Source organism: Astyanax mexicanus, chromosome 3 (assembly GCF_023375975.1).
Source record: "Astyanax mexicanus isolate ESR-SI-001 chromosome 3, AstMex3_surface, whole genome shotgun sequence".
NCBI lineage: Eukaryota > Metazoa > Chordata > Actinopteri > Characiformes > Acestrorhamphidae > Astyanax > Astyanax mexicanus.
Window position 1 is genome coordinate 61,335,819 of NC_064410.1, and position 23,021 is coordinate 61,358,839.

General features: G+C 45.8%; 1 long non-coding RNA gene and 70 other non-coding genes across 71 annotated transcripts in view; 35 read left to right on the forward strand and 36 right to left on the reverse strand.

Annotated features, from left to right (window-relative positions):
- Positions 1 to 23,021, reverse strand: part of LOC125799400 (uncharacterized) — a 199,720-nt gene that overhangs the window by 30,350 nt on the left and 146,349 nt on the right. The window lies entirely within an intron of this gene.
- trnay-gua (transfer RNA tyrosine (anticodon GUA)) lies at positions 13 to 99 on the forward strand. Its single transcript is given in 2 exon segments — positions 13 to 49; positions 64 to 99. It is a non-coding gene; the product is annotated as a tRNA-Tyr (tRNA).
- trnae-cuc (transfer RNA glutamic acid (anticodon CUC)) lies at positions 190 to 261 on the reverse strand. The gene has a single exon. It is a non-coding gene; the product is annotated as a tRNA-Glu (tRNA).
- trnay-gua (transfer RNA tyrosine (anticodon GUA)) lies at positions 671 to 757 on the forward strand. The gene is given in 2 exon segments: positions 671 to 707; positions 722 to 757. It is a non-coding gene; the product is annotated as a tRNA-Tyr (tRNA).
- On the reverse strand, positions 848 to 919 carry trnae-cuc (transfer RNA glutamic acid (anticodon CUC)). Its single transcript has one exon. It is a non-coding gene; the product is annotated as a tRNA-Glu (tRNA).
- Positions 1,327 to 1,413, forward strand: trnay-gua (transfer RNA tyrosine (anticodon GUA)). The gene is given in 2 exon segments: positions 1,327 to 1,363; positions 1,378 to 1,413. It is a non-coding gene; the product is annotated as a tRNA-Tyr (tRNA).
- trnae-cuc (transfer RNA glutamic acid (anticodon CUC)) lies at positions 1,504 to 1,575 on the reverse strand. Its single transcript has one exon. It is a non-coding gene; the product is annotated as a tRNA-Glu (tRNA).
- Positions 1,984 to 2,070, forward strand: trnay-gua (transfer RNA tyrosine (anticodon GUA)). The gene is given in 2 exon segments: positions 1,984 to 2,020; positions 2,035 to 2,070. It is a non-coding gene; the product is annotated as a tRNA-Tyr (tRNA).
- trnae-cuc (transfer RNA glutamic acid (anticodon CUC)) lies at positions 2,161 to 2,232 on the reverse strand. The gene has a single exon. It is a non-coding gene; the product is annotated as a tRNA-Glu (tRNA).
- On the forward strand, positions 2,641 to 2,727 carry trnay-gua (transfer RNA tyrosine (anticodon GUA)). The gene is given in 2 exon segments: positions 2,641 to 2,677; positions 2,692 to 2,727. It is a non-coding gene; the product is annotated as a tRNA-Tyr (tRNA).
- On the reverse strand, positions 2,818 to 2,889 carry trnae-cuc (transfer RNA glutamic acid (anticodon CUC)). The gene has a single exon. It is a non-coding gene; the product is annotated as a tRNA-Glu (tRNA).
- On the forward strand, positions 3,298 to 3,384 carry trnay-gua (transfer RNA tyrosine (anticodon GUA)). Its single transcript is given in 2 exon segments — positions 3,298 to 3,334; positions 3,349 to 3,384. It is a non-coding gene; the product is annotated as a tRNA-Tyr (tRNA).
- On the reverse strand, positions 3,475 to 3,546 carry trnae-cuc (transfer RNA glutamic acid (anticodon CUC)). Its single transcript has one exon. It is a non-coding gene; the product is annotated as a tRNA-Glu (tRNA).
- Positions 3,956 to 4,042, forward strand: trnay-gua (transfer RNA tyrosine (anticodon GUA)). The gene is given in 2 exon segments: positions 3,956 to 3,992; positions 4,007 to 4,042. It is a non-coding gene; the product is annotated as a tRNA-Tyr (tRNA).
- Positions 4,133 to 4,204, reverse strand: trnae-cuc (transfer RNA glutamic acid (anticodon CUC)). Its single transcript has one exon. It is a non-coding gene; the product is annotated as a tRNA-Glu (tRNA).
- Positions 4,613 to 4,699, forward strand: trnay-gua (transfer RNA tyrosine (anticodon GUA)). The gene is given in 2 exon segments: positions 4,613 to 4,649; positions 4,664 to 4,699. It is a non-coding gene; the product is annotated as a tRNA-Tyr (tRNA).
- trnae-cuc (transfer RNA glutamic acid (anticodon CUC)) lies at positions 4,790 to 4,861 on the reverse strand. The gene has a single exon. It is a non-coding gene; the product is annotated as a tRNA-Glu (tRNA).
- trnay-gua (transfer RNA tyrosine (anticodon GUA)) lies at positions 5,270 to 5,356 on the forward strand. Its single transcript is given in 2 exon segments — positions 5,270 to 5,306; positions 5,321 to 5,356. It is a non-coding gene; the product is annotated as a tRNA-Tyr (tRNA).
- Positions 5,447 to 5,518, reverse strand: trnae-cuc (transfer RNA glutamic acid (anticodon CUC)). The gene has a single exon. It is a non-coding gene; the product is annotated as a tRNA-Glu (tRNA).
- On the forward strand, positions 5,927 to 6,013 carry trnay-gua (transfer RNA tyrosine (anticodon GUA)). The gene is given in 2 exon segments: positions 5,927 to 5,963; positions 5,978 to 6,013. It is a non-coding gene; the product is annotated as a tRNA-Tyr (tRNA).
- On the reverse strand, positions 6,104 to 6,175 carry trnae-cuc (transfer RNA glutamic acid (anticodon CUC)). The gene has a single exon. It is a non-coding gene; the product is annotated as a tRNA-Glu (tRNA).
- trnay-gua (transfer RNA tyrosine (anticodon GUA)) lies at positions 6,586 to 6,672 on the forward strand. Its single transcript is given in 2 exon segments — positions 6,586 to 6,622; positions 6,637 to 6,672. It is a non-coding gene; the product is annotated as a tRNA-Tyr (tRNA).
- Positions 6,763 to 6,834, reverse strand: trnae-cuc (transfer RNA glutamic acid (anticodon CUC)). The gene has a single exon. It is a non-coding gene; the product is annotated as a tRNA-Glu (tRNA).
- On the forward strand, positions 7,243 to 7,329 carry trnay-gua (transfer RNA tyrosine (anticodon GUA)). Its single transcript is given in 2 exon segments — positions 7,243 to 7,279; positions 7,294 to 7,329. It is a non-coding gene; the product is annotated as a tRNA-Tyr (tRNA).
- On the reverse strand, positions 7,420 to 7,491 carry trnae-cuc (transfer RNA glutamic acid (anticodon CUC)). Its single transcript has one exon. It is a non-coding gene; the product is annotated as a tRNA-Glu (tRNA).
- trnay-gua (transfer RNA tyrosine (anticodon GUA)) lies at positions 7,901 to 7,987 on the forward strand. The gene is given in 2 exon segments: positions 7,901 to 7,937; positions 7,952 to 7,987. It is a non-coding gene; the product is annotated as a tRNA-Tyr (tRNA).
- On the reverse strand, positions 8,078 to 8,149 carry trnae-cuc (transfer RNA glutamic acid (anticodon CUC)). The gene has a single exon. It is a non-coding gene; the product is annotated as a tRNA-Glu (tRNA).
- Positions 8,558 to 8,644, forward strand: trnay-gua (transfer RNA tyrosine (anticodon GUA)). Its single transcript is given in 2 exon segments — positions 8,558 to 8,594; positions 8,609 to 8,644. It is a non-coding gene; the product is annotated as a tRNA-Tyr (tRNA).
- Positions 8,735 to 8,806, reverse strand: trnae-cuc (transfer RNA glutamic acid (anticodon CUC)). The gene has a single exon. It is a non-coding gene; the product is annotated as a tRNA-Glu (tRNA).
- On the forward strand, positions 9,217 to 9,303 carry trnay-gua (transfer RNA tyrosine (anticodon GUA)). The gene is given in 2 exon segments: positions 9,217 to 9,253; positions 9,268 to 9,303. It is a non-coding gene; the product is annotated as a tRNA-Tyr (tRNA).
- On the reverse strand, positions 9,394 to 9,465 carry trnae-cuc (transfer RNA glutamic acid (anticodon CUC)). The gene has a single exon. It is a non-coding gene; the product is annotated as a tRNA-Glu (tRNA).
- Positions 9,874 to 9,960, forward strand: trnay-gua (transfer RNA tyrosine (anticodon GUA)). Its single transcript is given in 2 exon segments — positions 9,874 to 9,910; positions 9,925 to 9,960. It is a non-coding gene; the product is annotated as a tRNA-Tyr (tRNA).
- On the reverse strand, positions 10,051 to 10,122 carry trnae-cuc (transfer RNA glutamic acid (anticodon CUC)). Its single transcript has one exon. It is a non-coding gene; the product is annotated as a tRNA-Glu (tRNA).
- On the forward strand, positions 10,532 to 10,618 carry trnay-gua (transfer RNA tyrosine (anticodon GUA)). The gene is given in 2 exon segments: positions 10,532 to 10,568; positions 10,583 to 10,618. It is a non-coding gene; the product is annotated as a tRNA-Tyr (tRNA).
- Positions 10,709 to 10,780, reverse strand: trnae-cuc (transfer RNA glutamic acid (anticodon CUC)). Its single transcript has one exon. It is a non-coding gene; the product is annotated as a tRNA-Glu (tRNA).
- On the forward strand, positions 11,190 to 11,276 carry trnay-gua (transfer RNA tyrosine (anticodon GUA)). The gene is given in 2 exon segments: positions 11,190 to 11,226; positions 11,241 to 11,276. It is a non-coding gene; the product is annotated as a tRNA-Tyr (tRNA).
- Positions 11,367 to 11,438, reverse strand: trnae-cuc (transfer RNA glutamic acid (anticodon CUC)). Its single transcript has one exon. It is a non-coding gene; the product is annotated as a tRNA-Glu (tRNA).
- Positions 11,846 to 11,932, forward strand: trnay-gua (transfer RNA tyrosine (anticodon GUA)). Its single transcript is given in 2 exon segments — positions 11,846 to 11,882; positions 11,897 to 11,932. It is a non-coding gene; the product is annotated as a tRNA-Tyr (tRNA).
- On the reverse strand, positions 12,023 to 12,094 carry trnae-cuc (transfer RNA glutamic acid (anticodon CUC)). The gene has a single exon. It is a non-coding gene; the product is annotated as a tRNA-Glu (tRNA).
- On the forward strand, positions 12,503 to 12,589 carry trnay-gua (transfer RNA tyrosine (anticodon GUA)). Its single transcript is given in 2 exon segments — positions 12,503 to 12,539; positions 12,554 to 12,589. It is a non-coding gene; the product is annotated as a tRNA-Tyr (tRNA).
- On the reverse strand, positions 12,680 to 12,751 carry trnae-cuc (transfer RNA glutamic acid (anticodon CUC)). Its single transcript has one exon. It is a non-coding gene; the product is annotated as a tRNA-Glu (tRNA).
- trnay-gua (transfer RNA tyrosine (anticodon GUA)) lies at positions 13,160 to 13,246 on the forward strand. The gene is given in 2 exon segments: positions 13,160 to 13,196; positions 13,211 to 13,246. It is a non-coding gene; the product is annotated as a tRNA-Tyr (tRNA).
- trnae-cuc (transfer RNA glutamic acid (anticodon CUC)) lies at positions 13,337 to 13,408 on the reverse strand. Its single transcript has one exon. It is a non-coding gene; the product is annotated as a tRNA-Glu (tRNA).
- On the forward strand, positions 13,817 to 13,903 carry trnay-gua (transfer RNA tyrosine (anticodon GUA)). Its single transcript is given in 2 exon segments — positions 13,817 to 13,853; positions 13,868 to 13,903. It is a non-coding gene; the product is annotated as a tRNA-Tyr (tRNA).
- Positions 13,994 to 14,065, reverse strand: trnae-cuc (transfer RNA glutamic acid (anticodon CUC)). The gene has a single exon. It is a non-coding gene; the product is annotated as a tRNA-Glu (tRNA).
- On the forward strand, positions 14,475 to 14,561 carry trnay-gua (transfer RNA tyrosine (anticodon GUA)). The gene is given in 2 exon segments: positions 14,475 to 14,511; positions 14,526 to 14,561. It is a non-coding gene; the product is annotated as a tRNA-Tyr (tRNA).
- On the reverse strand, positions 14,652 to 14,723 carry trnae-cuc (transfer RNA glutamic acid (anticodon CUC)). The gene has a single exon. It is a non-coding gene; the product is annotated as a tRNA-Glu (tRNA).
- On the forward strand, positions 15,132 to 15,218 carry trnay-gua (transfer RNA tyrosine (anticodon GUA)). The gene is given in 2 exon segments: positions 15,132 to 15,168; positions 15,183 to 15,218. It is a non-coding gene; the product is annotated as a tRNA-Tyr (tRNA).
- On the reverse strand, positions 15,309 to 15,380 carry trnae-cuc (transfer RNA glutamic acid (anticodon CUC)). Its single transcript has one exon. It is a non-coding gene; the product is annotated as a tRNA-Glu (tRNA).
- Positions 15,789 to 15,875, forward strand: trnay-gua (transfer RNA tyrosine (anticodon GUA)). Its single transcript is given in 2 exon segments — positions 15,789 to 15,825; positions 15,840 to 15,875. It is a non-coding gene; the product is annotated as a tRNA-Tyr (tRNA).
- On the reverse strand, positions 15,966 to 16,037 carry trnae-cuc (transfer RNA glutamic acid (anticodon CUC)). Its single transcript has one exon. It is a non-coding gene; the product is annotated as a tRNA-Glu (tRNA).
- trnay-gua (transfer RNA tyrosine (anticodon GUA)) lies at positions 16,446 to 16,532 on the forward strand. The gene is given in 2 exon segments: positions 16,446 to 16,482; positions 16,497 to 16,532. It is a non-coding gene; the product is annotated as a tRNA-Tyr (tRNA).
- Positions 16,623 to 16,694, reverse strand: trnae-cuc (transfer RNA glutamic acid (anticodon CUC)). Its single transcript has one exon. It is a non-coding gene; the product is annotated as a tRNA-Glu (tRNA).
- Positions 17,105 to 17,191, forward strand: trnay-gua (transfer RNA tyrosine (anticodon GUA)). The gene is given in 2 exon segments: positions 17,105 to 17,141; positions 17,156 to 17,191. It is a non-coding gene; the product is annotated as a tRNA-Tyr (tRNA).
- trnae-cuc (transfer RNA glutamic acid (anticodon CUC)) lies at positions 17,282 to 17,353 on the reverse strand. The gene has a single exon. It is a non-coding gene; the product is annotated as a tRNA-Glu (tRNA).
- trnay-gua (transfer RNA tyrosine (anticodon GUA)) lies at positions 17,762 to 17,848 on the forward strand. The gene is given in 2 exon segments: positions 17,762 to 17,798; positions 17,813 to 17,848. It is a non-coding gene; the product is annotated as a tRNA-Tyr (tRNA).
- Positions 17,939 to 18,010, reverse strand: trnae-cuc (transfer RNA glutamic acid (anticodon CUC)). Its single transcript has one exon. It is a non-coding gene; the product is annotated as a tRNA-Glu (tRNA).
- On the forward strand, positions 18,419 to 18,505 carry trnay-gua (transfer RNA tyrosine (anticodon GUA)). Its single transcript is given in 2 exon segments — positions 18,419 to 18,455; positions 18,470 to 18,505. It is a non-coding gene; the product is annotated as a tRNA-Tyr (tRNA).
- trnae-cuc (transfer RNA glutamic acid (anticodon CUC)) lies at positions 18,596 to 18,667 on the reverse strand. The gene has a single exon. It is a non-coding gene; the product is annotated as a tRNA-Glu (tRNA).
- Positions 19,077 to 19,163, forward strand: trnay-gua (transfer RNA tyrosine (anticodon GUA)). Its single transcript is given in 2 exon segments — positions 19,077 to 19,113; positions 19,128 to 19,163. It is a non-coding gene; the product is annotated as a tRNA-Tyr (tRNA).
- trnae-cuc (transfer RNA glutamic acid (anticodon CUC)) lies at positions 19,254 to 19,325 on the reverse strand. Its single transcript has one exon. It is a non-coding gene; the product is annotated as a tRNA-Glu (tRNA).
- On the forward strand, positions 19,736 to 19,822 carry trnay-gua (transfer RNA tyrosine (anticodon GUA)). The gene is given in 2 exon segments: positions 19,736 to 19,772; positions 19,787 to 19,822. It is a non-coding gene; the product is annotated as a tRNA-Tyr (tRNA).
- trnae-cuc (transfer RNA glutamic acid (anticodon CUC)) lies at positions 19,913 to 19,984 on the reverse strand. The gene has a single exon. It is a non-coding gene; the product is annotated as a tRNA-Glu (tRNA).
- trnay-gua (transfer RNA tyrosine (anticodon GUA)) lies at positions 20,394 to 20,480 on the forward strand. The gene is given in 2 exon segments: positions 20,394 to 20,430; positions 20,445 to 20,480. It is a non-coding gene; the product is annotated as a tRNA-Tyr (tRNA).
- Positions 20,571 to 20,642, reverse strand: trnae-cuc (transfer RNA glutamic acid (anticodon CUC)). Its single transcript has one exon. It is a non-coding gene; the product is annotated as a tRNA-Glu (tRNA).
- On the forward strand, positions 21,051 to 21,137 carry trnay-gua (transfer RNA tyrosine (anticodon GUA)). Its single transcript is given in 2 exon segments — positions 21,051 to 21,087; positions 21,102 to 21,137. It is a non-coding gene; the product is annotated as a tRNA-Tyr (tRNA).
- trnae-cuc (transfer RNA glutamic acid (anticodon CUC)) lies at positions 21,228 to 21,299 on the reverse strand. The gene has a single exon. It is a non-coding gene; the product is annotated as a tRNA-Glu (tRNA).
- Positions 21,708 to 21,794, forward strand: trnay-gua (transfer RNA tyrosine (anticodon GUA)). The gene is given in 2 exon segments: positions 21,708 to 21,744; positions 21,759 to 21,794. It is a non-coding gene; the product is annotated as a tRNA-Tyr (tRNA).
- trnae-cuc (transfer RNA glutamic acid (anticodon CUC)) lies at positions 21,885 to 21,956 on the reverse strand. The gene has a single exon. It is a non-coding gene; the product is annotated as a tRNA-Glu (tRNA).
- trnay-gua (transfer RNA tyrosine (anticodon GUA)) lies at positions 22,365 to 22,451 on the forward strand. Its single transcript is given in 2 exon segments — positions 22,365 to 22,401; positions 22,416 to 22,451. It is a non-coding gene; the product is annotated as a tRNA-Tyr (tRNA).
- On the reverse strand, positions 22,542 to 22,613 carry trnae-cuc (transfer RNA glutamic acid (anticodon CUC)). The gene has a single exon. It is a non-coding gene; the product is annotated as a tRNA-Glu (tRNA).

The following is a 23,021-nucleotide window of genomic DNA, read 5'->3' on the forward strand; positions in this document are numbered from 1 at the left end:
GGTGCCCAAGCTCCTTCGATAGCTCAGTTGGTAGAGCGGAGGACTGTAGGTGTTAAAATTGTCATCCTTAGGTCGCTGGTTCAAATCCGGCTCGAAGGACTCCTTTTTTTAAAACCCGTTGGGGCAAAGCAGTGTGCCAAATACTTCACTTGCGATAAAGCTCGTGGTCGTCGTCAGCTAAAACAGGACTTCCCTGACCGGGAATCGAACCCGGGCCGCGGCGGTGAGAGCGCCGAATCCTAGCCACTAGACCACCAGGGAAACAAGCTGATGAACTGACTGTCGAAAAACTTTTTGAAGCTCAGAATGGCTGACCTACCCATGCTGCGTACATGCAAGCAGGCATGGAGTAAAAGGAAGGTCCAACACCTAAATGCGACACAGGCAAAAAGCCTCAGTTTCTTTTTGTTTCAACACTGTTCTAGACCACAGTATGTGGCCCATCTTTCTGGAGGTGAACTATTGTGGAGCTGTGAAAAAAATGAGCTGCCCAAGGCACTCTACTGCCACTGATTCCTTAGTTGATAGTTGTGACAGACAAAGAATTGTGTGCATTCTTCAGAATTTGGATTAAAACCAGGTTTCTAAATGTTTAAGTTGCTTGATGGCAAAAAAAACTACATCATACATGTACCAATTAAGTTTCCATATCAACAGAGGTGCCCAAGCTCCTTCGATAGCTCAGTTGGTAGAGCGGAGGACTGTAGGTGTTAAAATTGTCATCCTTAGGTCGCTGGTTCAAATCCGGCTCGAAGGACTCCTTTTTTTAAAACCCGTTGGGGCAAAGCAGTGTGCCAAATACTTCACTTGCGATAAAGCTTGTGGTCGTCGTCAGCTAAAACAGGACTTCCCTGACCGGGAATCGAACCCGGGCCGCGGCGGTGAGAGCGCCGAATCCTAGCCACTAGACCACCAGGGAAACAAGCTGATGAACTGACTGTCGAAAAACTTTTTGAAGCTCAGAATGGCTGACCTACCCATGCTGCGTACATGCAAGCAGGCATGGAGTAAAAGGAAGGTCCAACACCTAATTGCGACACAGGCAAAAAGCCTCAGTTTCTTTTTGTTTCAACACTGTTCTAGACCACAGTATGTGGCCCATCTTTCTGGAGGTGAACTATTGTGGAGCTGTGAAAAAAATGAGCTGCCCAAGGCACTCTACTGCCACTGATTCCTTAGTTGATAGTTGTGACAGACAAAGAATTGTGTGCATTCTTCAGAATTTGGATTAAAACTAGGTTTCTAAATGTTTAAGTTGCTTGATGGCAAAAAACTACATCATACATGTACCAATTACATTTCCATATCAACAGAGGTGCCCGAGCTCCTTCGATAGCTCAGTTGGTAGAGCGGAGGACTGTAGGTGTTAAAATTGTCATCCTTAGGTCGCTGGTTCAAATCCGGCTCGAAGGACTCCTTTTTTTAAAACCCGTTGGGGCAAAGCAGTGTGCCAAATACTTCACTTGCGATAAAGCTCGAGGTCGTCGTCAGCTAAAACAGGACTTCCCTGACCGGGAATTGAACCCGGGCCGCGGTGGTGAGAGCGCCGAATCCTAGCCACTAGACCACCAGGGAAACAAGCTGATGAACTGACTGTCGAAAAACTTTTTGAAGCTCAGAATGGCTGACCTACCCATGCTGCGTACATGCAAGCAGGCATGGAGTAAAAGGAAGGTCCAACACCTAATTGCGACACAGGCAAAAAGCCTCAGTTTCTTTTTGTTTCAACACTGTTCTAGACCACAGTATGTGGCCCATCTTTCTGGAGGTGAACTATTGTGGAGCTGTGAAAAAAATGAGCTGCCCAAGGCACTCTACTGCCACTGATTCCTTAGTTGATAGTTGTGACAGACAAAGAATTGTGTGCATTCTTCAGAATTTGGATTAAAACTAGGTTTCTAAATGTTTAAGTTAATTGATGGCAAAAAAACTACATCATACATGTACCAATTACATTTCCATATCAACAGAGGTGCCCGAGCTCCTTCGATAGCTCAGTTGGTAGAGCGGAGGACTGTAGGTGTTAAAATTGTCATCCTTAGGTCGCTGGTTCAAATCCGGCTCGAAGGACTCCTTTTTTTAAAATCCGTTGTGGCAAAGCAGTGTGCCAAATACTTCACTTGCGATAAAGCTCGTGGTCGTCGTCAGCTAAAACAGGACTTCCCTGACCGGGAATCGAACCCGGGCCGCGGCGGTGAGAGCGCCGAATCCTAGCCACTAGACCACCAGGGAAACAAGCTGATGAACTGACTGTCGAAAAACTTTTTGAAGCTCACAATGGCTGACCTACCCATGCTGCGTACATGCAAGCAGGCATGGAGTAAAAGGAAGGTCCAACACCTAATTGCGACACAGGCAAAAAGCCTCAGTTTCTTTTTGTTTCAACACTGTTCTAGACCACAGTATGTGGCCCATCTTTCTGGAGGTGAACTATTGTGGAGCTGTGAAAAAAATGAGCTGCCCAAGGCACTCTACTGCCACTGATTCCTTAGTTGATAGTTGTGACAGACAAAGAATTGTGTGCATTCTTCAGAATTTGGATTAAAACTAGGTTTCTAAATGTTTAAGTTGCTTGACGGCAAAAAAACTACATCATACATGTACCAATTACATTTCCATATCAACAGAGGTGCCCGAGCTCCTTCGATAGCTCAGTTGGTAGAGCGGAGGACTGTAGGTGTTAAAATTGTCATCCTTAGGTCGCTGGTTCAAATCCGGCTCGAAGGACTCCTTTTTTAAAAATCCGTTGTGGCAAAGCAGGGTGCCAAATACTTCACTTGCGATAAAGCTCGTGGTCGTCGTCAGCTAAAACAGGACTTCCATGACCGGGAATCGAACCCGGGCCGCGGCGGTGAGAGCGCCGAATCCTAGCCACTAGACCACCAGGGAAACAAGCTGATGAACTGACTGTCGAAAAACTTTTTGAAGCTCAGAATGGCTGACCTACCCATGCTGCGTACATGCAAGCAGGCATGGAGTAAAAGGAAGGTCCAACACCTAATTGCGACACAGGCAAAAAGCCTCAGTTTCTTTTTGTTTCAACACTGTTCTTGACCACAGTATGTGGCCCATCTTTCTGGAGGTGAACTATTGTGGAGCTGTGAAGAAAATGAGCTGCCCAAGGCACTCTACTGCCACTGATTCCTTAGTTGATAGTTGTGACAGACAAAGATTTGTGTGCATTCTTCAGAATTTGGATTAAAACCAGGTGTCTAAATGTTTAAGTTGCTTGATGGCAAAAAAACTACATCATACATGTACCAATTACATTTCCATATCAATAGAGGTGCCCAAGCTCCTTCGATAGCTCAGTTGGTAGAGCGGAGGACTGTAGGTGTTAAATTTGTCATCCTTAGGTCGCTGGTTCAAAACTGGCTCGAAGGGCTCCTTTTTTTGAAACCCGTTGTGGCAAAGCAGTGTGCCAAACACTTCACTTGCGATAAAGCTCGTGGTCGTCGTCAGCTAAAACAGGACTTCCCTGACCGGGAATCGAACCCGGGCCGCGGCGGTGAGAGCGCCGAATCCTAGCCACTAGACCACCAGGGAAACAAGCTGATGAACTGACTGTCGAAAAACTTTTTGAAGCTCAGAATGACTGACCTACCCATGCTGCGTACATGCAAGCAGGCATGGAGTAAAAGGAAGGTCCAACACCTAAATGCGACACAGGCAAAAAGCCTCAGTTTCTTTTTGTTTCAACACTGTTCTAGACCACACTATGTGGCCCATCTTTCTGGAGGTGAACTATTGTGGAGCTGTGAAAAAAATGAGCTGCCCAAGGCACTCTACTGCCACTGATTCCTTAGTTGATAGTTGTGACAGACAAAAAATTGTGTGCATTCTTCAGAATTTGGATTAAAACCAGGTTTCTAAATGTTTAAGTTGCTTGATGGCAAAAAAAACTACATCATACATGTACCAATTACATTTCCATATCAACAGACGTGCCCAAGCTCCTTCGAAAGCTCAGTTGGTAGAGCGGAGGACTGTAGGTGTTAAAATTGTCATCCTTAGGTCGCTGGTTCAAATCCGGCTCGAAGGACTCCTTTTTTTAAAACCCGTTGGGGCAAAGCAGTGTGCCAAATACTTCACTTGCGATAAAGCTCGTGGTCGTCGTCAGCTAAAACAGGACTTCCCTGACCGGGAATCGAACCCGGGCCGCGGCGGTGAGAGCGCCGAATCCTAGCCACTAGACCACCAGGGAAACAAGCTGATGAACTGACTGTCGAAAAACTTTTTGAAGCTCACAATGGCTGACCTACCCATGCTGCGTACATGCAAGCAGGCATGGAGTAAAAGGAAGGTCCAACACCTAATTGCGACACAGGCAAAAAGCCTCAGTTTCTTTTTGTTTCAACACTGTTCTAGACCACAGTATGTGGCCCATCTTTCTGGAGGTGAACTATTGTGGAGCTGTGAAAAAAATGAGCTGCCCAAGGCACTCTACTGCCACTGATTCCTTAGTTGATAGTTGTGACAGACAAAGAATTGTGTGCATTCTTCAGAATTTGGATTAAAACTAGGTTTCTAAATGTTTAAGTTGCTTGATGGCAAAAAAACTACATCATACATGTACCAATTACATTTCCATATCAACAGAGGTGCCCGAGCTCCTTCGATAGCTCAGTTGGTAGAGCGGAGGACTGTAGGTGTTAAAATTGTCATCCTTAGGTCGCTGGTTCAAATCCGGCTCGAAGGACTCCTTTTTTTAAAATCCGTTGTGGCAAAGCAGTGTGCCAAATACTTCACTTGCGATAAAGCTCGTGGTCGTCGTCAGCTAAAACAGGACTTCCCTGACCGGGAATCGAACCCGGGCCGCGGCGGTGAGAGCGCCGAATCCTAGCCACTAGACCACCAGGGAAACAAGCTGATGAACTGACTGTCGAAAAACTTTTTGAAGCTCAGAATGGCTGACCTACCCATGCTGCGTACATGCAAGCAGGCATGGAGTAAAAGGAAGGTCCAACACCTAATTGCGACACAGGCAAAAAGCCTCAGTTTCTTTTTGTTTCAACACTGTTCTTGACCACAGTATGTGGCCCATCTTTCTGGAGGTGAACTATTGTGGAGCTGTGAAAAAAATGAGCTGCCCAAGGCACTCTACTGCCACTGATTCCTTAGTTGATAGTTGTGACAGACAAAGATTTGTGTGCATTCTTCAGAATTTGGATTAAAACCAGGTGTCTAAATGTTTAAGTTGCTTGATGGCAAAAAAACTACATCATACATGTACCAATTACATTTCCATATCAACAGAGGTGCCCAAGCTCCTTCGATAGCTCAGTTGGTAGAGCGGAGGACTGTAGGTGTTAAAATTGTCATCCTTAGGTCGCTGGTTCAAATCCGGCTCGAAGGACTCCTTTTTTTGAAACCCGTTGTGGCAAAGCAGTGTGCCAAACACTTCACTTGCGATAAAGCTCGTGGTCGTCGTCAGCTAAAACAGGACTTCCCTGACCGGGAATCGAACCCGGGCCGCGGCGGTGAGAGCGCCGAATCCTAGCCACTAGACCACCAGGGAAACAAGCTGATGAACTGACTGTCGAAAAACTTTTTGAAGCTCAGAATGGCTGACCTACCCATGCTGCGTACATGCAAGCAGGCATGGAGTAAAAGGAAATTCCAACACCTAATTGCGACACAGGCAAAAAGCCTCAATTTCTTTTTGTTTCAACACTGTTCTTGACCACAGTATGTGGCCCATCTTTCTGGAGGTGAACTATTGTGGAGCTGTGAAAAAAATGAGCTGCCCAAGGCACTCTACTGCCACTGATTCCTTAGTTGATAGTTGTGACAGACAAAGATTTGTGTGCATTCTTCAGAATTTGGATTAAAACCAGGTGTCTAAATGTTTAAGTTGCTTGATGGCAAAAAAACTACATCATACATGTACCAATTACATTTCCATATCAACAGAGGTGCCCAAGCTCCTTCGATAGCTCAGTTGGTAGAGCGGAGGACTGTAGGTGTTAAAATTGTCATCCTTAGGTCGCTGGTTCAAATCCGGCTCGAAGGACTCCTTTTTTTGAAACCCGTTGTGGCAAAGCAGTGTGCCAAACACTTCACTTGCGATAAAGCTCGTGGTCGTCGTCAGCTAAAACAGGACTTCCCTGACCGGGAATCGAACCCGGGCCGCGGCGGTGAGAGCGCCGAATCCTAGCCACTAGACCACCAGGGAAACAAGCTGATGAACTGACTGTCGAAAAACTTTTTGAAGCTCAGAATGGCTGACCTACCCATGCTGCGTACATGCAAGCAGGCATGGAGTAAAAGGAAGGTCCAACACCTAAATGCGACACAGGCAAAAAGCCTCAGTTTCTTTTTGTTTCAACACTGTTCTAGACCACAGTATGTGGCCCATCTTTCTGGAGGTGAACTATTGTGGAGCTGTGAAAAAAATGAGCTGCCCAAGGCACTCTACTGCCACTGATTCCTTAGTTGATAGTTGTGACAGACAAAGAATTGTGTGCATTCTTCAGAATTTGGATTTAAACCAGGTTTCTAAATGTTTAAGTTGCTTGATGGCAAAAAAAAACTACATCATACATGTACCAATTAAGTTTCCATATCAACAGAGGTGCCCAAGCTCCTTCGATAGCTCAGTTGGTAGAGCGGAGGACTGTAGGTGTTAAAATTGTCATCCTTAGGTCGCTGGTTCAAATCCGGCTCGAAGGACTCCTTTTTTTAAAACCCGTTGGGGCAAAGCAGTGTGCCAAATACTTCACTTGCGATAAAGCTCGTGGTCGTCGTCAGCTAAAACAGGACTTCCCTGACCGGGAATCGAACCCGGGCCGCGGCGGTGAGAGCGCCGAATCCTAGCCACTAGACCACCAGGGAAACAAGCTGATGAACTGACTGTCGAAAAACTTTTTGAAGCTCAGAATGGCTGACCTACCCATGCTGCGTACATGCAAGCAGGCATGGAGTAAAAGGAAGGTCCAACACCTAATTGCGACACAGGCAAAAAGCCTCAGTTTCTTTTTGTTTCAACACTGTTCTAGACCACAGTATGTGGCCCATCTTTCTGGAGGTGAACTATTGTGGAGCTGTGAAAAAAATGAGCTGCCCAAGGCACTCTACTGCCACTGATTCCTTAGTTGATAGTTGTGACAGACAAAGAATTGTGTGCATTCTTCAGAATTTGGATTAAAACTAGGTTTCTAAATGTTTAAGTTGCTTGATGGCAAAAAAACTACATCATACATGTACCAATTACATTTCCATATCAACAGAGGTGCCCGAGCTCCTTCGATAGCTCAGTTGGTAGAGCGGAGGACTGTAGGTGTTAAAATTGTCATCCTTAGGTCGCTGGTTCAAATCCGGCTCGAAGGACTCCTTTTTTTAAAACCCGTTGGGGCAAAGCAGTGTGCCAAATACTTCACTTGCGATAAAGCTCGTGGTCGTCGTCAGCTAAAACAGGACTTCCCTGACCGGTAATCGAACCCGGGCCGCGGCGGTGAGAGCGCCGAATCCTAGCCACTAGACCACCAGGGAAACAAGCTGATGAACTGACTGTCGAAAAACTTTTTGAAGCTCAGAATGGCTGACCTACCCATGCTGCGTACATGCAAGCAGGCATGGAGTAAAAGGAAATTCCAACACCTAATTGCGACACAGGCAAAAAGCCTCAATTTCTTTTTGTTTCAACACTGTTCTAGACCACAGTATGTGGCCCATCTTTCTGGAGGTGAACTATTGTGGAGCTGTGAAAAAAATGAGCTGCCCAAGGCACTCTACTGCCACTGATTCCTTAGTTGATAGTTGTGACAGACAAAGATTTGTGTGCATTCTTCAGAATTTGGATTAAAACTAGGTTTCTAAATGTTTAAGTTGCTTGATGGCAAAAAAAACTACATCATACATGTACCAATTAAGTTTCCATATCAACAGAGGTGCCCAAGCTCCTTCGATAGCTCAGTTGGTAGAGCGGAGGACTGTAGGTGTTAAAATTGTCATCCTTAGGTCGCTGGTTCAAATCCGGCTCGAAGGACTCCTTTTTTTAAAACCCGTTGGGGCAAAGCAGTGTGCCAAATACTTCACTTGCGATAAAGCTCGTGGTCGTCGTCAGCTAAAACAGGACTTCCCTGACCGGGAATCGAACCCGGGCCGCGGCGGTGAGAGCGCCGAATCCTAGCCACTAGACCACCAGGGAAACAAGCTGATGAACTGACTGTCGAAAAACTTTTTGAAGCTCAGAATGGCTGACCTACCCATGCTGCGTACATGCAAGCAGGCATGGAGTAAAAGGAAGGTCCAACACCTAATTGCGACACAGGCAAAAAGCCTCAGTTTCTTTTTGTTTCAACACTGTTCTAGACCACAGTATGTGGCCCATCTTTCTGGAGGTGAACTATTGTGGAGCTGTGAAAAAAATGAGCTGCCCAAGGCACTCTACTGCCACTGATTCCTTAGTTGATAGTTGTGACAGACAAAGAATTGTGTGCATTCTTCAGAATTTGGATTAAAACTAGGTTTCTAAATGTTTAAGTTGCATGATGGCAAAAAAACTACATCATACATGTACCATTTACATTTCCATATCAACAGAGGTGCCCGAGCTCCTTCGATAGCTCAGTTGGTAGAGCGGAGGACTGTAGGTGTTAAAATTGTCATCCTTAGGTCGCTGGTTCAAATCCGGCTCGAAGGACTCCTTTTTTTAAAACCCGTTGGGGCAAAGCAGTGTGCCAAATACTTCACTTGCGATAAAGCTCGTGGTCGTCGTCAGCTAAAACAGGACTTCCCTGACCGGGAATCGAACCCGGGCCGCGGCGGTGAGAGCGCCGAATCCTAGCCACTAGACCACCAGGGAAACAAGCTGATGAACTGACTGTCGAAAAACTTTTTGAAGCTCAGAATGGCAGACCTACCCATGCTGCGTACATGCAAGCAGGCATGGAGTAAAAGGAAGGTCCAACACCTAAATGCGACACAGGCAAAAAGCCTCAGTTTCTTTTTGTTTCAACACTGTTCTAGACCACAGTATGTGGCCCATCTTTCTGGAGGTGAACTATTGTGGAGCTGTGAAAAAAATGAGCTGCCCAAGGCACTCTACTGCCACTGATTCCTTAGTTGATAGTTGTGACAGACAAAGAATTGTGTGCATTCTTCAGAATTTGGATTAAAACCAGGTTTCTAAATGTTTAAGTTGCTTGATGGCAAAAAAAAACTACATCATACATGTACCAATTACATTTCCATAACAACAGAGGTGCCCAAGCTCCTTCGATAGCTCAGTTGGTAGAGCGGAGGACTGTAGGTGTTAAAATTGTCATCCTTAGGTCGCTGGTTCAAATCCGGCTCGAAGGACTCCTTTTTTTAAAACCCGTTGGGGCAAAGCAGTGTGCCAAATACTTCACTTGCGATAAAGCTCGTGGTCGTCGTCAGCTAAAACAGGACTTCCCTGACCGGGAATCGAACCCGGGCCGCGGCGGTGAGAGCGTCGAATCCTAGCCACTAGACCACCAGGGAAACAAGCTGATGAACTGACTGTCGAAAAACTTTTTGAAGCTCACAATGGCTGACCTACCCATGCTGCGTACATGCAAGCAGGCATGGAGTAAAAGGAAGGTCCAACACCTAATTGCGACACAGGCAAAAAGCCTCAGTTTCTTTTTGTTTCAACACTGTTCTAGACCACAGTATGTGGCCCATCTTTCTGGAGGTGAACTATTGTGGAGCTGTGAAAAAAATGAGCTGCCCAAGGCACTCTACTGCCACTGATTCCTTAGTTGATAGTTGTGACAGACAAAGAATTGTGTGCATTCTTCAGAATTTGGATTAAAACTAGGTTTCTAAATGTTTAAGTTGCTTGATGGCAAAAAAACTACATCATACATGTACCAATTACATTTCCATATCAACAGAGGTGCCCGAGCTCCTTCGATAGCTCAGTTGGTAGAGCGGAGGACTGTAGGTGTTAAAATTGTCATCCTTAGGTCGCTGGTTCAAATCCGGCTCGAAGGACTCCTTTTTTAAAAATCCGTTGTGGCAAAGCAGGGTGCCAAATACTTCACTTGCGATAAAGCTCGTGGTCGTCGTCAGCTAAAACAGGACTTCCCTGACCGGGAATCGAACCCGGGCCGCGGCGGTGAGAGCGCCGAATCCTAGCCACTAGACCACCAGGGAAACAAGCTGATGAACTGACTGTCGAAAAACTTTTTGAAGCTCAGAATGACTGACCTACCCATGCTGCGTACATGCAAGCAGGCATGGAGTAAAAGGAAGGTCCAACACCTAAATGCGACACAGGCAAAAAGCCTCAGTTTCTTTTTGTTTCAACACTGTTCTAGACCACAGTATGTGGCCCATCTTTCTGGAGGTGAAATATTGTGGAGCTGTGAAAAAAATGAGCTGCCCAAGGCACTCTACTGCCACTGATTCCTTAGTTGATAGTTGTGACAGACAAAGAATTGTGTGCATTCTTCAGAATTTGGATTAAAACCAGGTTTCTAAATGTTTAAGTTGCTTGATGGCAAAAAAAACTACATCATACATGTACCAATTACGTTTCCATATCAACAGAGGTGCCCAAGCTCCTTCGATAGCTCAGTTGGTAGAGCGGAGGACTGTAGGTGTTAAAATTGTCATCCTTAGGTCGCTGGTTCAAATCCGGCTCGAAGGACTCCTTTTTTTAAAACCCGTTGGGGCAAAGCAGTGTGCCAAATACTTCACTTGCGATAAAGCTCGTGGTCGTCGTCAGCTAAAACAGGACTTCCCTGACCGGGAATCGAACCCGGGCCGCGGCGGTGAGAGCGCCGAATCCTAGCCACTAGACCACCAGGGAAACAAGCTGATGAACTGACTGTCGAAAAACTTTTTGAAGCTCAGAATGGCTGACCTACCCATGCTGCGTACATGCAAGCAGGCATGGAGTAAAAGGAAGGTCCAACACCTAAATGCGACACAGGCAAAAAGCCTCAGTTTCTTTTTGTTTCAACACTGTTCTAGACCACAGTATGTGGCCCATCTTTCTGGAGGTGAACTATTGTGGAGCTGTGAAAAAAATGAGCTGCCCAAGGCACTCTACTGCCACTGATTCCTTAGTTGATAGTTGTGACAGACAAAGAATTGTGTGCATTCTTCAGAATTTGGATTAAAACCAGGTTTCTAAATGTTTAAGTTGCTTGATGGCAAAAAAAACTACATCATACATGTACCAATTAAGTTTCCATATCAACAGAGGTGCCCAAGCTCCTTCGATAGCTCAGTTGGTAGAGCGGAGGACTGTAGGTGTTAAAATTGTCATCCTTAGGTCGCTGGTTCAAATCCGGCTCGAAGGACTCCTTTTTTTAAAACCCGTTGGGGCAAAGCAGTGTGCCAAATACTTCACTTGCGATAAAGCTTGTGGTCGTCGTCAGCTAAAACAGGACTTCCCTGACCGGGAATCGAACCCGGGCCGCGGCGGTGAGAGCGCCGAATCCTAGCCACTAGACCACCAGGGAAACAAGCTGATGAACTGACTGTCGAAAAACTTTTTGAAGCTCAGAATGGCTGACCTACCCATGCTGCGTACATGCAAGCAGGCATGGAGTAAAAGGAAGGTCCAACACCTAATTGCGACACAGGCAAAAAGCCTCAGTTTCTTTTTGTTTCAACACTGTTCTAGACCACAGTATGTGGCCCATCTTTCTGGAGGTGAACTATTGTGGAGCTGTGAAAAAAATGAGCTGCCCAAGGCACTCTACTGCCACTGATTCCTTAGTTGATAGTTGTGACAGACAAAGAATTGTGTGCATTCTTCAGAATTTGGATTAAAACTAGGTTTCTAAATGTTTAAGTTGCTTGATGGCAAAAAACTACATCATACATGTACCAATTACATTTCCATATCAACAGAGGTGCCCGAGCTCCTTCGATAGCTCAGTTGGTAGAGCGGAGGACTGTAGGTGTTAAAATTGTCATCCTTAGGTCGCTGGTTCAAATCCGGCTCGAAGGACTCCTTTTTTTAAAACCCGTTGGGGCAAAGCAGTGTGCCAAATACTTCACTTGCGATAAAGCTCGAGGTCGTCGTCAGCTAAAACAGGACTTCCCTGACCGGGAATTGAACCCGGGCCGCGGCGGTGAGAGCGCCGAATCCTAGCCACTAGACCACCAGGGAAACAAGCTGATGAACTGACTGTCGAAAAACTTTTTGAAGCTCAGAATGGCTGACCTACCCATGCTGCGTACATGCAAGCAGGCATGGAGTAAAAGGAAGGTCCAACACCTAATTGCGACACAGGCAAAAAGCCTCAGTTTCTTTTTGTTTCAACACTGTTCTAGACCACAGTATGTGGCCCATCTTTCTGGAGGTGAACTATTGTGGAGCTGTGAAAAAAATGAGCTGCCCAAGGCACTCTACTGCCACTGATTCCTTAGTTGATAGTTGTGACAGACAAAGAATTGTGTGCATTCTTCAGAATTTGGATTAAAACTAGGTTTCTAAATGTTTAAGTTGCTTGATGGCAAAAAAACTACATCATACATGTACCAATTACATTTCCATATCAACAGAGGTGCCCGAGCTCCTTCGATAGCTCAGTTGGTAGAGCGGAGGACTGTAGGTGTTAAAATTGTCATCCTTAGGTCGCTGGTTCAAATCCGGCTCGAAGGACTCCTTTTTTTAAAATCCGTTGTGGCAAAGCAGTGTGCCAAATACTTCACTTGCGATAAAGCTCGTGGTCGTCGTCAGCTAAAACAGGACTTCCCTGACCGGGAATCGAACCCGGGCCGCGGCGGTGAGAGCGCCGAATCCTAGCCACTAGACCACCAGGGAAACAAGCTGATGAACTGACTGTCGAAAAACTTTTTGAAGCTCACAATGGCTGACCTACCCATGCTGCGTACATGCAAGCAGGCATGGAGTAAAAGGAAGGTCCAACACCTAATTGCGACACAGGCAAAAAGCCTCAGTTTCTTTTTGTTTCAACACTGTTCTAGACCACAGTATGTGGCCCATCTTTCTGGAGGTGAACTATTGTGGAGCTGTGAAAAAAATGAGCTGCCCAAGGCACTCTACTGCCACTGATTCCTTAGTTGATAGTTGTGACAGACAAAGAATTGTGTGCATTCTTCAGAATTTGGATTAAAACTAGGTTTCTAAATGTTTAAGTTGCTTGACGGCAAAAAAACTACATCATACATGTACCAATTACATTTCCATATCAACAGAGGTGCCCGAGCTCCTTCGATAGCTCAGTTGGTAGAGCGGAGGACTGTAGGTGTTAAAATTGTCATCCTTAGGTCGCTGGTTCAAATCCGGCTCGAAGGACTCCTTTTTTAAAAATCCGTTGTGGCAAAGCAGGGTGCCAAATACTTCACTTGCGATAAAGCTCGTGGTCGTCGTCAGCTAAAACAGGACTTCCATGACCGGGAATCGAACCCGGGCCGCGGCGGTGAGAGCGCCGAATCCTAGCCACTAGACCACCAGGGAAACAAGCTGATGAACTGACTGTCGAAAAACTTTTTGAAGCTCAGAATGGCTGACCTACCCATGCTGCGTACATGCAAGCAGGCATGGAGTAAAAGGAAGGTCCAACACCTAATTGCGACACAGGCAAAAAGCCTCAGTTTCTTTTTGTTTCAACACTGTTCTTGACCACAGTATGTGGCCCATCTTTCTGGAGGTGAACTATTGTGGAGCTGTGAAGAAAATGAGCTGCCCAAGGCACTCTACTGCCACTGATTCCTTAGTTGATAGTTGTGACAGACAAAGATTTGTGTGCATTCTTCAGAATTTGGATTAAAACCAGGTGTCTAAATGTTTAAGTTGCTTGATGGCAAAAAAACTACATCATACATGTACCAATTACATTTCCATATCAATAGAGGTGCCCAAGCTCCTTCGATAGCTCAGTTGGTAGAGCGGAGGAATGTAGGTGTTAAAATTGTCATCCTTAGGTCGCTGGTTCAAAACTGGCTCGAAGGGCTCCTTTTTTTGAAACCCGTTGTGGCAAAGCAGTGTGCCAAACACTTCACTTGCGATAAAGCTCGTGGTCGTCGTCAGCTAAAACAGGACTTCCCTGACCGGGAATCGAACCCGGGCCGCGGCGGTGAGAGCGCCGAATCCTAGCCACTAGACCACCAGGGAAACAAGCTGATGAACTGACTGTCGAAAAACTTTTTGAAGCTCAGAATGACTGACCTACCCATGCTGCGTACATGCAAGCAGGCATGGAGTAAAAGGAAGGTCCAACACCTAAATGCGACACAGGCAAAAAGCCTCAGTTTCTTTTTGTTTCAACACTGTTCTAGACCACAGTATGTGGCCCATCTTTCTGGAGGTGAACTATTGTGGAGCTGTGAAAAAAATGAGCTGCCCAAGGCACTCTACTGCCACTGATTCCTTAGTTGATAGTTGTGACAGACAAAAAATTGTGTGCATTCTTCAGAATTTGGATTAAAACCAGGTTTCTAAATGTTTAAGTTGCTTGATGGCAAAAAAAACTACATCATACATGTACCAATTACATTTCCATATCAACAGACGTGCCCAAGCTCCTTCGAAAGCTCAGTTGGTAGAGCGGAGGACTGTAGGTGTTAAAATTGTCATCCTTAGGTCGCTGGTTCAAATCCGGCTCGAAGGACTCCTTTTTTTAAAACCCGTTGGGGCAAAGCAGTGTGCCAAATACTTCACTTGCGATAAAGCTCGTGGTCGTCGTCAGCTAAAACAGGACTTCCCTGACCGGGAATCGAACCCGGGCCGCGGCGGTGAGAGCGCCGAAACCTAGCCACTAGACCACCAGGGAAACAAGCTGATGAACTGACTGTCGAAAAACTTTTTGAAGCTCACAATGGCTGACCTACCCATGCTGCGTACATGCAAGCAGGCATGGAGTAAAAGGAAGGTCCAACACCTAATTGCGACACAGGCAAAAAGCCTCAGTTTCTTTTTGTTTCAACACTGTTCTAGACCACAGTATGTGGCCCATCTTTCTGGAGGTGAACTATTGTGGAGCTGTGAAAAAAATGAGCTGCCCAAGGCACTCTACTGCCACTGATTCCTTAGTTGATAGTTGTGACAGACAAAGAATTGTGTGCATTCTTCAGAATTTGGATTAAAACTAGGTTTCTAAATGTTTAAGTTGCTTGATGGCAAAAAAACTACATCATACATGTACCAATTACATTTCCATATCAACAGAGGTGCCCGAGCTCCTTCGATAGCTCAGTTGGTAGAGCGGAGGACTGTAGGTGTTAAAATTGTCATCCTTAGGTCGCTGGTTCAAATCCGGCTCGAAGGACTCCTTTTTTTTAAATCCGTTGTGGCAAAGCAGTGTGCCAAATACTTCACTTGCGATAAAGCTCGTGGTCGTCGTCAGCTAAAACAGGACTTCCCTGACCGGGAATCGAACCCGGGCCGCGGCGGTGAGAGCGCCGAATCCTAGCCACTAGACCACCAGGGAAACAAGCTGATGAACTGACTGTCGAAAAACTTTTTGAAGCTCAGAATGGCTGACCTACCCATGCTGCGTACATGCAAGCAGGCATGGAGTAAAAGGAAGGTCCAACACCTAATTGCGACACAGGCAAAAAGCCTCAGTTTCTTTTTGTTTCAACACTGTTCTTGACCACAGTATGTGGCCCATCTTTCTGGAGGTGAACTATTGTGGAGCTGTGAAAAAAATGAGCTGCCCAAGGCACTCTACTGCCACTGATTCCTTAGTTGATAGTTGTGACAGACAAAGATTTGTGTGCATTCTTCAGAATTTGGATTAAAACCAGGTGTCTAAATGTTTAAGTTGCTTGATGGCAAAAAAACTACATCATACATGTACCAATTACATTTCCATATCAACAGAGGTGCCCAAGCTCCTTCGATAGCTCAGTTGGTAGAGCGGAGGACTGTAGGTGTTAAAATTGTCATCCTTAGGTCGCTGGTTCAAATCCGGCTCGAAGGACTCCTTTTTTTGAAACCCGTTGTGGCAAAGCAGTGTGCCAAACACTTCACTTGCGATAAAGCTCGTGGTCGTCGTCAGCTAAAACAGGACTTCCCTGACCGGGAATCGAACCCGGGCCGCGGCGGTGAGAGCGCCGAATCCTAGCCACTAGACCACCAGGGAAACAAGCTGATGAACTGACTGTCGAAAAACTTTTTGAAGCTCAGAATGGCTGACCTACCCATGCTGCGTACATGCAAGCAGGCATGGAGTAAAAGGAAATTCCAACACCTAATTGCGACACAGGCAAAAAGCCTCAGTTTCTTTTTGTTTCAACACTGTTCTTGACCACAGTATGTGGCCCATCTTTCTGGAGGTGAACTATTGTGGAGCTGTGAAAAAAATGAGCTGCCCAAGGCACTCTACTGCCACTGATTCCTTAGTTGATAGTTGTGACAGACAAAGATTTGTGTGCATTCTTCAGAATTTGGATTAAAACCAGGTGTCTAAATGTTTAAGTTGCTTGATGGCAAAAAAACTACATCATACATGTACCAATTACATTTCCATATCAACAGAGGTGCCCAAGCTCCTTCGATAGCTCAGTTGGTAGAGCGGAGGACTGTAGGTGTTAAAATTGTCATCCTTAGGTCGCTGGTTCAAATCCGGCTCGAAGGACTCCTTTTTTTGAAACCCGTTGTGGCAAAGCAGTGTGCCAAACACTTCACTTGCGATAAAGCTCGTGGTCGTCGTCAGCTAAAACAGGACTTCCCTGACCGGGAATCGAACCCGGGCCGCGGCGGTGAGAGCGCCGAATCCTAGCCACTAGACCACCAGGGAAACAAGCTGATGAACTGACTGTCGAAAAACTTTTTGAAGCTCAGAATGGCTGACCTACCCATGCTGCGTACATGCAAGCAGGCATGGAGTAAAAGGAAGGTCCAACACCTAAATGCGACACAGGCAAAAAGCCTCAGTTTCTTTTTGTTTCAACACTGTTCTAGACCACAGTATGTGGCCCATCTTTCTGGAGGTGAACTATTGTGGAGCTGTGAAAAAAATGAGCTGCCCAAGGCACTCTACTGCCACTGATTCCTTAGTTGATAGTTGTGACAGACAAAGAATTGTGTGCATTCTTCAGAATTTGGATTTAAACCAGGTTTCTAAATGTTTAAGTTGCTTGATGGCAAAAAAAAACTACATCATACATGTACCAATTAAGTTTCCATATCAACAGAGGTGCCCAAGCTCCTTCGATAGCTCAGTTGGTAGAGCGGAGGACTGTAGGTGTTAAAATTGTCATCCTTAGGTCGCTGGTTCAAATCCGGCTCGAAGGACTCCTTTTTTTAAAACCCGTTGGGGCAAAGCAGTGTGCCAAATACTTCACTTGCGATAAAGCTCGTGGTCGTCGTCAGCTAAAACAGGACTTCCCTGACCGGGAATCGAACCCGGGCCGCGGCGGTGAGAGCGCCGAATCCTAGCCACTAGACCACCAGGGAAACAAGCTGATGAACTGACTGTCGAAAAACTTTTTGAAGCTCAGAATGGCTGACCTACCCATGCTGCGTACATGCAAGCAGGCATGGAGTAAAAGGAAGGTCCAACACCTAAATGCGACACAGGCAAAAAGCCTCAGTTTCTTTTTGTTTCAACACTGTTCTAGACCACAGTATGTGGCCCATCTTTCTGGAGGTGAACTATTGTGGAGCTGTGAAAAAAATGAGCTGCCCAAGGCACTCTACTGCCACTGATTCCTTAGTTGATAGTTGTGACAGACAAAGAATTGTGTGCATTCTTCAGAATTTGGATTAAAACTAGGTTTCTAAATGTTTAAGTTGCTTGATGGCAAAAAAACTACATCATACATGTACCAATTACATTTCCATATCAACAGAGGTGCCCGAGCTCCTTCGATAGCTCAGTTGGTAGAGCGGAGGACTGTAGGTGTTAAAATTGTCATCCTTAGGTCGCTGGTTCAAATCCGGCTCGAAGGACTCCTTTTTTTAAAATCCGTTGTGGCAAAGCAGTGTGCCAAATACTTCACTTGCGATAAAGCTCGTGGTCGTCGTCAGCTAAAACAGGACTTCCCTGACCGGGAATCGAACCCGGGCCGCGGCGGTGAGAGCGCCGAATCCTAGCCACTAGACCACCAGGGAAACAAGATGATGAACTGACTGTCGAAAAACTTTTTGAAGCTCAGAATGGCTGACCTACCCATGCTGCGTACATGCAAGCAGGCATGGAGTAAAAGGAAATTCCAACACCTAATTGCGACACAGGCAAAAAGCCTCAATTTCTTTTTGTTTCAACACTGTTCTAGACCACAGTATGTGGCCCATCTTTCTGGAGGTGAACTATTGTGGAGCTGTGAAAAAAATGAGCTGCCCAAGGCACTCTACTGCCACTGATTCCTTAGTTGATAGTTGTGACAGACAAAGATTTGTGTGCATTCTTCAGAATTTGAATTAAAACCAGGTGTCTAAATGTTTAAGTTGCTTGATGGCAAAAAAACTACATCATACATGTACCAATTACATTTCCATATCAACAGAGGTGCCCAAGCTCCTTCGATAGCTCAGTTGGTAGAGCGGAGGACTGTAGGTGTTAAAATTGTCATCCTTAGGTCGCTGGTTCAAATCCGGCTCGAAGGACTCCTTTTTTTGAAACCCGTTGTGGCAAAGCAGTGTGCCAAACACTTTACTTGCGATAAAGCTCGTGGTCGTCGTCAGCTAAAACAGGACTTCCCTGACCGGGAATCGAACCCTGGCCGCGGCGGTGAGAGCGCCGAATCCTAGCCACTAGACCACCAGGGAAACAAGCTGATGAACTGACTGTCGAAAAACTTTTTGAAGCTCAGAATGGCTGACCTACCCATGCTGCGTACATGCAAGCAGGCATGGAGTAAAAGGAAGGTCCAACACCTAAATGCGACACAGGCAAAAAGCCTCAGTTTCTTTTTGTTTCAACACTGTTCTAGACCACAGTATGTGGCCCATCTTTCTGGAGGTGAACTATTGTGGAGCTGTGAAAAAAATGAGCTGCCCAAGGCACTCTACTGCCACTGATTCCTTAGTTGATAGTTGTGACAGACAAAGAATTGTGTGCATTCTTCAGAATTTGGATTAAAACCAGGTTTCTAAATGTTTAAGTTGCTTGATGGCAAAAAAAACTACATCATACATGTACCAATTAAGTTTCCATATCAACAGAGGTGCCCAAGCTCCTTCGATAGCTCAGTTGGTAGAGCGGAGGACTGTAGGTGTTAAAATTGTCATCCTTAGGTCGCTGGTTCAAATCCGGCTCGAAGGACTCCTTTTTTTAAAACCCGTTGGGGCAAAGCAGTGTGCCAAATACTTCACTTGCGATAAAGCTTGTGGTCGTCGTCAGCTGAAACAGGACTTCCCTGACCGGGAATCGAACCCGGGCCGCGGCGGTGAGAGCGCCGAATCCTAGCCACTAGACCACCAGGGAAACAAGCTGATGAACTGACTGTCGAAAAACTTTTTGAAGCTCAGAATGGCTGACCTACCCATGCTGCGTACATGAAAGCAGGCATGGAGTAAAAGGAAGGTCCAACACCTAATTGCGACACAGGCAAAAAGCCTCAGTTTCTTTTTGTTTCAACACTGTTCTAGACCACAGTATGTGGCCCATCTTTCTGGAGGTGAACTATTGTGGAGCTGTGAAAAAAATGAGCTGCCCAAGGCACTCTACTGCCACTGATTCCTTAGTTGATAGTTGTGACAGACAAAGAATTGTGTGCATTCTTCAGAATTTGGATTAAAACTAGGTTTCTAAATGTTTAAGTTGCTTGATGGCAAAAAAAAACTACATCATACATGTACCAATTAAGTTTCCATATCAACAGAGGTGCCCAAGCTCCTTCGATAGCTCAGTTGGTAGAGCGGAGGACTGTAGGTGTTAAAATTGTCATCCTTAGGTCGCTGGTTCAAATCCGGCTCGAAGGACTCCTTTTTTTAAAACCCGTTGGGGCAAAGCAGTGTGCCAAATACTTCACTTGCGATAAAGCTCGTGGTCGTCGTCAGCTAAAACAGGACTTCCCTGACCGGGAATCGAACCCGGGCCGCGGCGGTGAGAGCGCCGAATCCTAGCCACTAGACCACCAGGGAAACAAGCTGATGAACTGACTGTCGAAAAACTTTTTGAAGCTCAGAATGGCTGACCTACCCATGCTGCGTACATGCAAGCAGGCATGGAGTAAAAGGAAGGTCCAACACCTAAATGCGACACAGGCAAAAAGCCTCAGTTTCTTTTTGTTTCAACACTGTTCTAGACCACAGTATGTGGCCCATCTTTCTGGAGGTGAACTATTGTGGAGCTGTGAAAAAAATGAGCTGCCCAAGGCACTCTACTGCCACTGATTCCTTAGTTGATAGTTGTGACAGACAAAAAATTGTGTGCATTCTTCAGAATTTGGATTAAAACCAGGTTTCTAAATGTTTAAGTTGCTTGATGGCAAAAAAAACTACATCATACATGTACCAATTACATTTCCATATCAACAGACGTGCCCAAGCTCCTTCGAAAGCTCAGTTGGTAGAGCGGAGGACTGTAGGTGTTAAAATTGTCATCCTTAGGTCGCTGGTTCAAATCCGGCTCGAAGGACTCCTTTTTTTAAAACCCGTTGGGGCAAAGCAGTGTGCCAAATACTTCACTTGCGATAAAGCTCGTGGTCGTCGTCAGCTAAAACAGGACTTCCCTGACCGGGAATCGAACCCGGGCCGCGGCGGTGAGAGCGCCGAATCCTAGCCACTAGACCACCAGGGAAACAAGCTGATGAACTGACTGTCGAAAAACTTTTTGAAGCTCACAATGGCTGACCTACCCATGCTGCGTACATGCAAGCAGGCATGGAGTAAAAGGAAGGTCCAACACCTAATTGCGACACAGGCAAAAAGCCTCAGTTTCTTTTTGTTTCAACACTGTTCTAGACCACAGTATGTGGCCCATCTTTCTGGAGGTGAACTATTGTGGAGCTGTGAAAAAAATGAGCTGCCCAAGGCACTCTACTGCCACTGATTCCTTAGTTGATAGTTGTGACAGACAAAGAATTGTGTGCATTCTTCAGAATTTGGATTAAAACTTGGTTTCTAAATGTTTAAGTTGCTTGATGGCAAAAAAACTACATCATACATGTACCAATTACATTTCCATATCAACAGAGGTGCCCGAGCTCCTTCGATAGCTCAGTTGGTAGAGCGGAGGACTGTAGGTGTTAAAATTGTCATCCTTAGGTCGCTGGTTCAAATCCGGCTCGAAGGACTCCTTTTTTTTAAATCCGTTGTGGCAAAGCAGTGTGCCAAATACTTCACTTGCGATAAAGCTCGTGGTCGTCGTCAGCTAAAACAGGACTTCCCTGACCGGGAATCGAACCCGGGCCGCGGCGGTGAGAGCGCCGAATCCTAGCCACTAGACCACCAGGGAAACAAGCTGATGAACTGACTGTCGAAAAACTTTTTGAAGCTCAGAATGGCTGACCTACCCATGCTGCGTACATGCAAGCAGGCATGGAGTAAAAGGAAGGTCCAACACCTAATTGCGACACAGGCAAAAAGCCTCAGTTTCTTTTTGTTTCAACACTGTTCTTGACCACAGTATGTGGCCCATCTTTCTGGAGGTGAACTATTGTGGAGCTGTGAAAAAAATGAGCTGCCCAAGGCACTCTACTGCCACTGATTCCTTAGTTGATAGTTGTGACAGACAAAGATTTGTGTGCATTCTTCAGAATTTGGATTAAAACCAGGTGTCTAAATGTTTAAGTTGCTTGATGGCAAAAAAACTACATCATACATGTACCAATTACATTTCCATATCAACAGAGGTGCCCAAGCTCCTTCGATAGCTCAGTTGGTAGAGCGGAGGACTGTAGGTGTTAAAATTGTCATCCTTAGGTCGCTGGTTCAAATCCGGCTCGAAGGACTCCTTTTTTTGAAACCCGTTGGGGCAAAGCAGTGTGCCAAACACTTCACTTGCGATAAAGCTCGTGGTCGTCGTCAGCTAAAACAGGACTTCCCTGACCGGGAATCGAACCCGGGCCGCGGCGGTGAGAGCGCCGAATCCTAGCCACTAGACCACCAGGGAAACAAGCTGATGAACTGACTGTCGAAAAACTTTTTGAAGCTCAGAATGGCTGACCTACCCATGCTGCGTACATGCAAGCAGGCATGGAGTAAAAGGAAATTCCAACACCTAATTGCGACACAGGCAAAAAGCCTCAATTTCTTTTTGTTTCAACACTGTTCTTGACCACAGTATGTGGCCCATCTTTCTGGAGGTGAACTATTGTGGAGCTGTGAAAAAAATGAGCTGCCCAAGGCACTCTACTGCCACTGATTCCTTAGTTGATAGTTGTGACAGACAAAGATTTGTGTGCATTCTTCAGAATTTGGATTAAAACCAGGTGTCTAAATGTTTAAGTTGCTTGATGGCAAAAAAACTACATCATACATGTACCAATTACATTTCCATATCAACAGAGGTGCCCAAGCTCCTTCGATAGCTCAGTTGGTAGAGCGGAGGACTGTAGGTGTTAAAATTGTCATCCTTAGGTCGCTGGTTCAAATCCGGCTCGAAGGACTCCTTTTTTTGAAACCCGTTGTGGCAAAGCAGTGTGCCAAACACTTCACTTGCGATAAAGCTCGTGGTCGTCGTCAGCTAAAACAGGACTTCCCTGACCGGGAATCGAACCCGGGCCGCGGCGGTGAGAGCGCCGAATCCTAGCCACTAGACCACCAGGGAAACAAGCTGATGAACTGACTGTCGAAAAACTTTTTGAAGCTCAGAATGGCTGACCTACCCATGCTGCGTACATGCAAGCAGGCATGGAGTAAAAGGAAGGTCCAACACCTAAATGCGACACAGGCAAAAAGCCTCAGTTTCTTTTTGTTTCAACACTGTTCTAGACCACAGTATGTGGCCCATCTTTCTGGAGGTGAACTATTGTGGAGCTGTGAAAAAAATGAGCTGCCCAAGGCACTCTACTGCCACTGATTCCTTAGTTGATAGTTGTGACAGACAAAGAATTGTGTGCATTCTTCAGAATTTGGATTTAAACCAGGTTTCTAAATGTTTAAGTTGCTTGATGGCAAAAAAAAACTACATCATACATGTACCAATTAAGTTTCCATATCAACAGAGGTGCCCAAG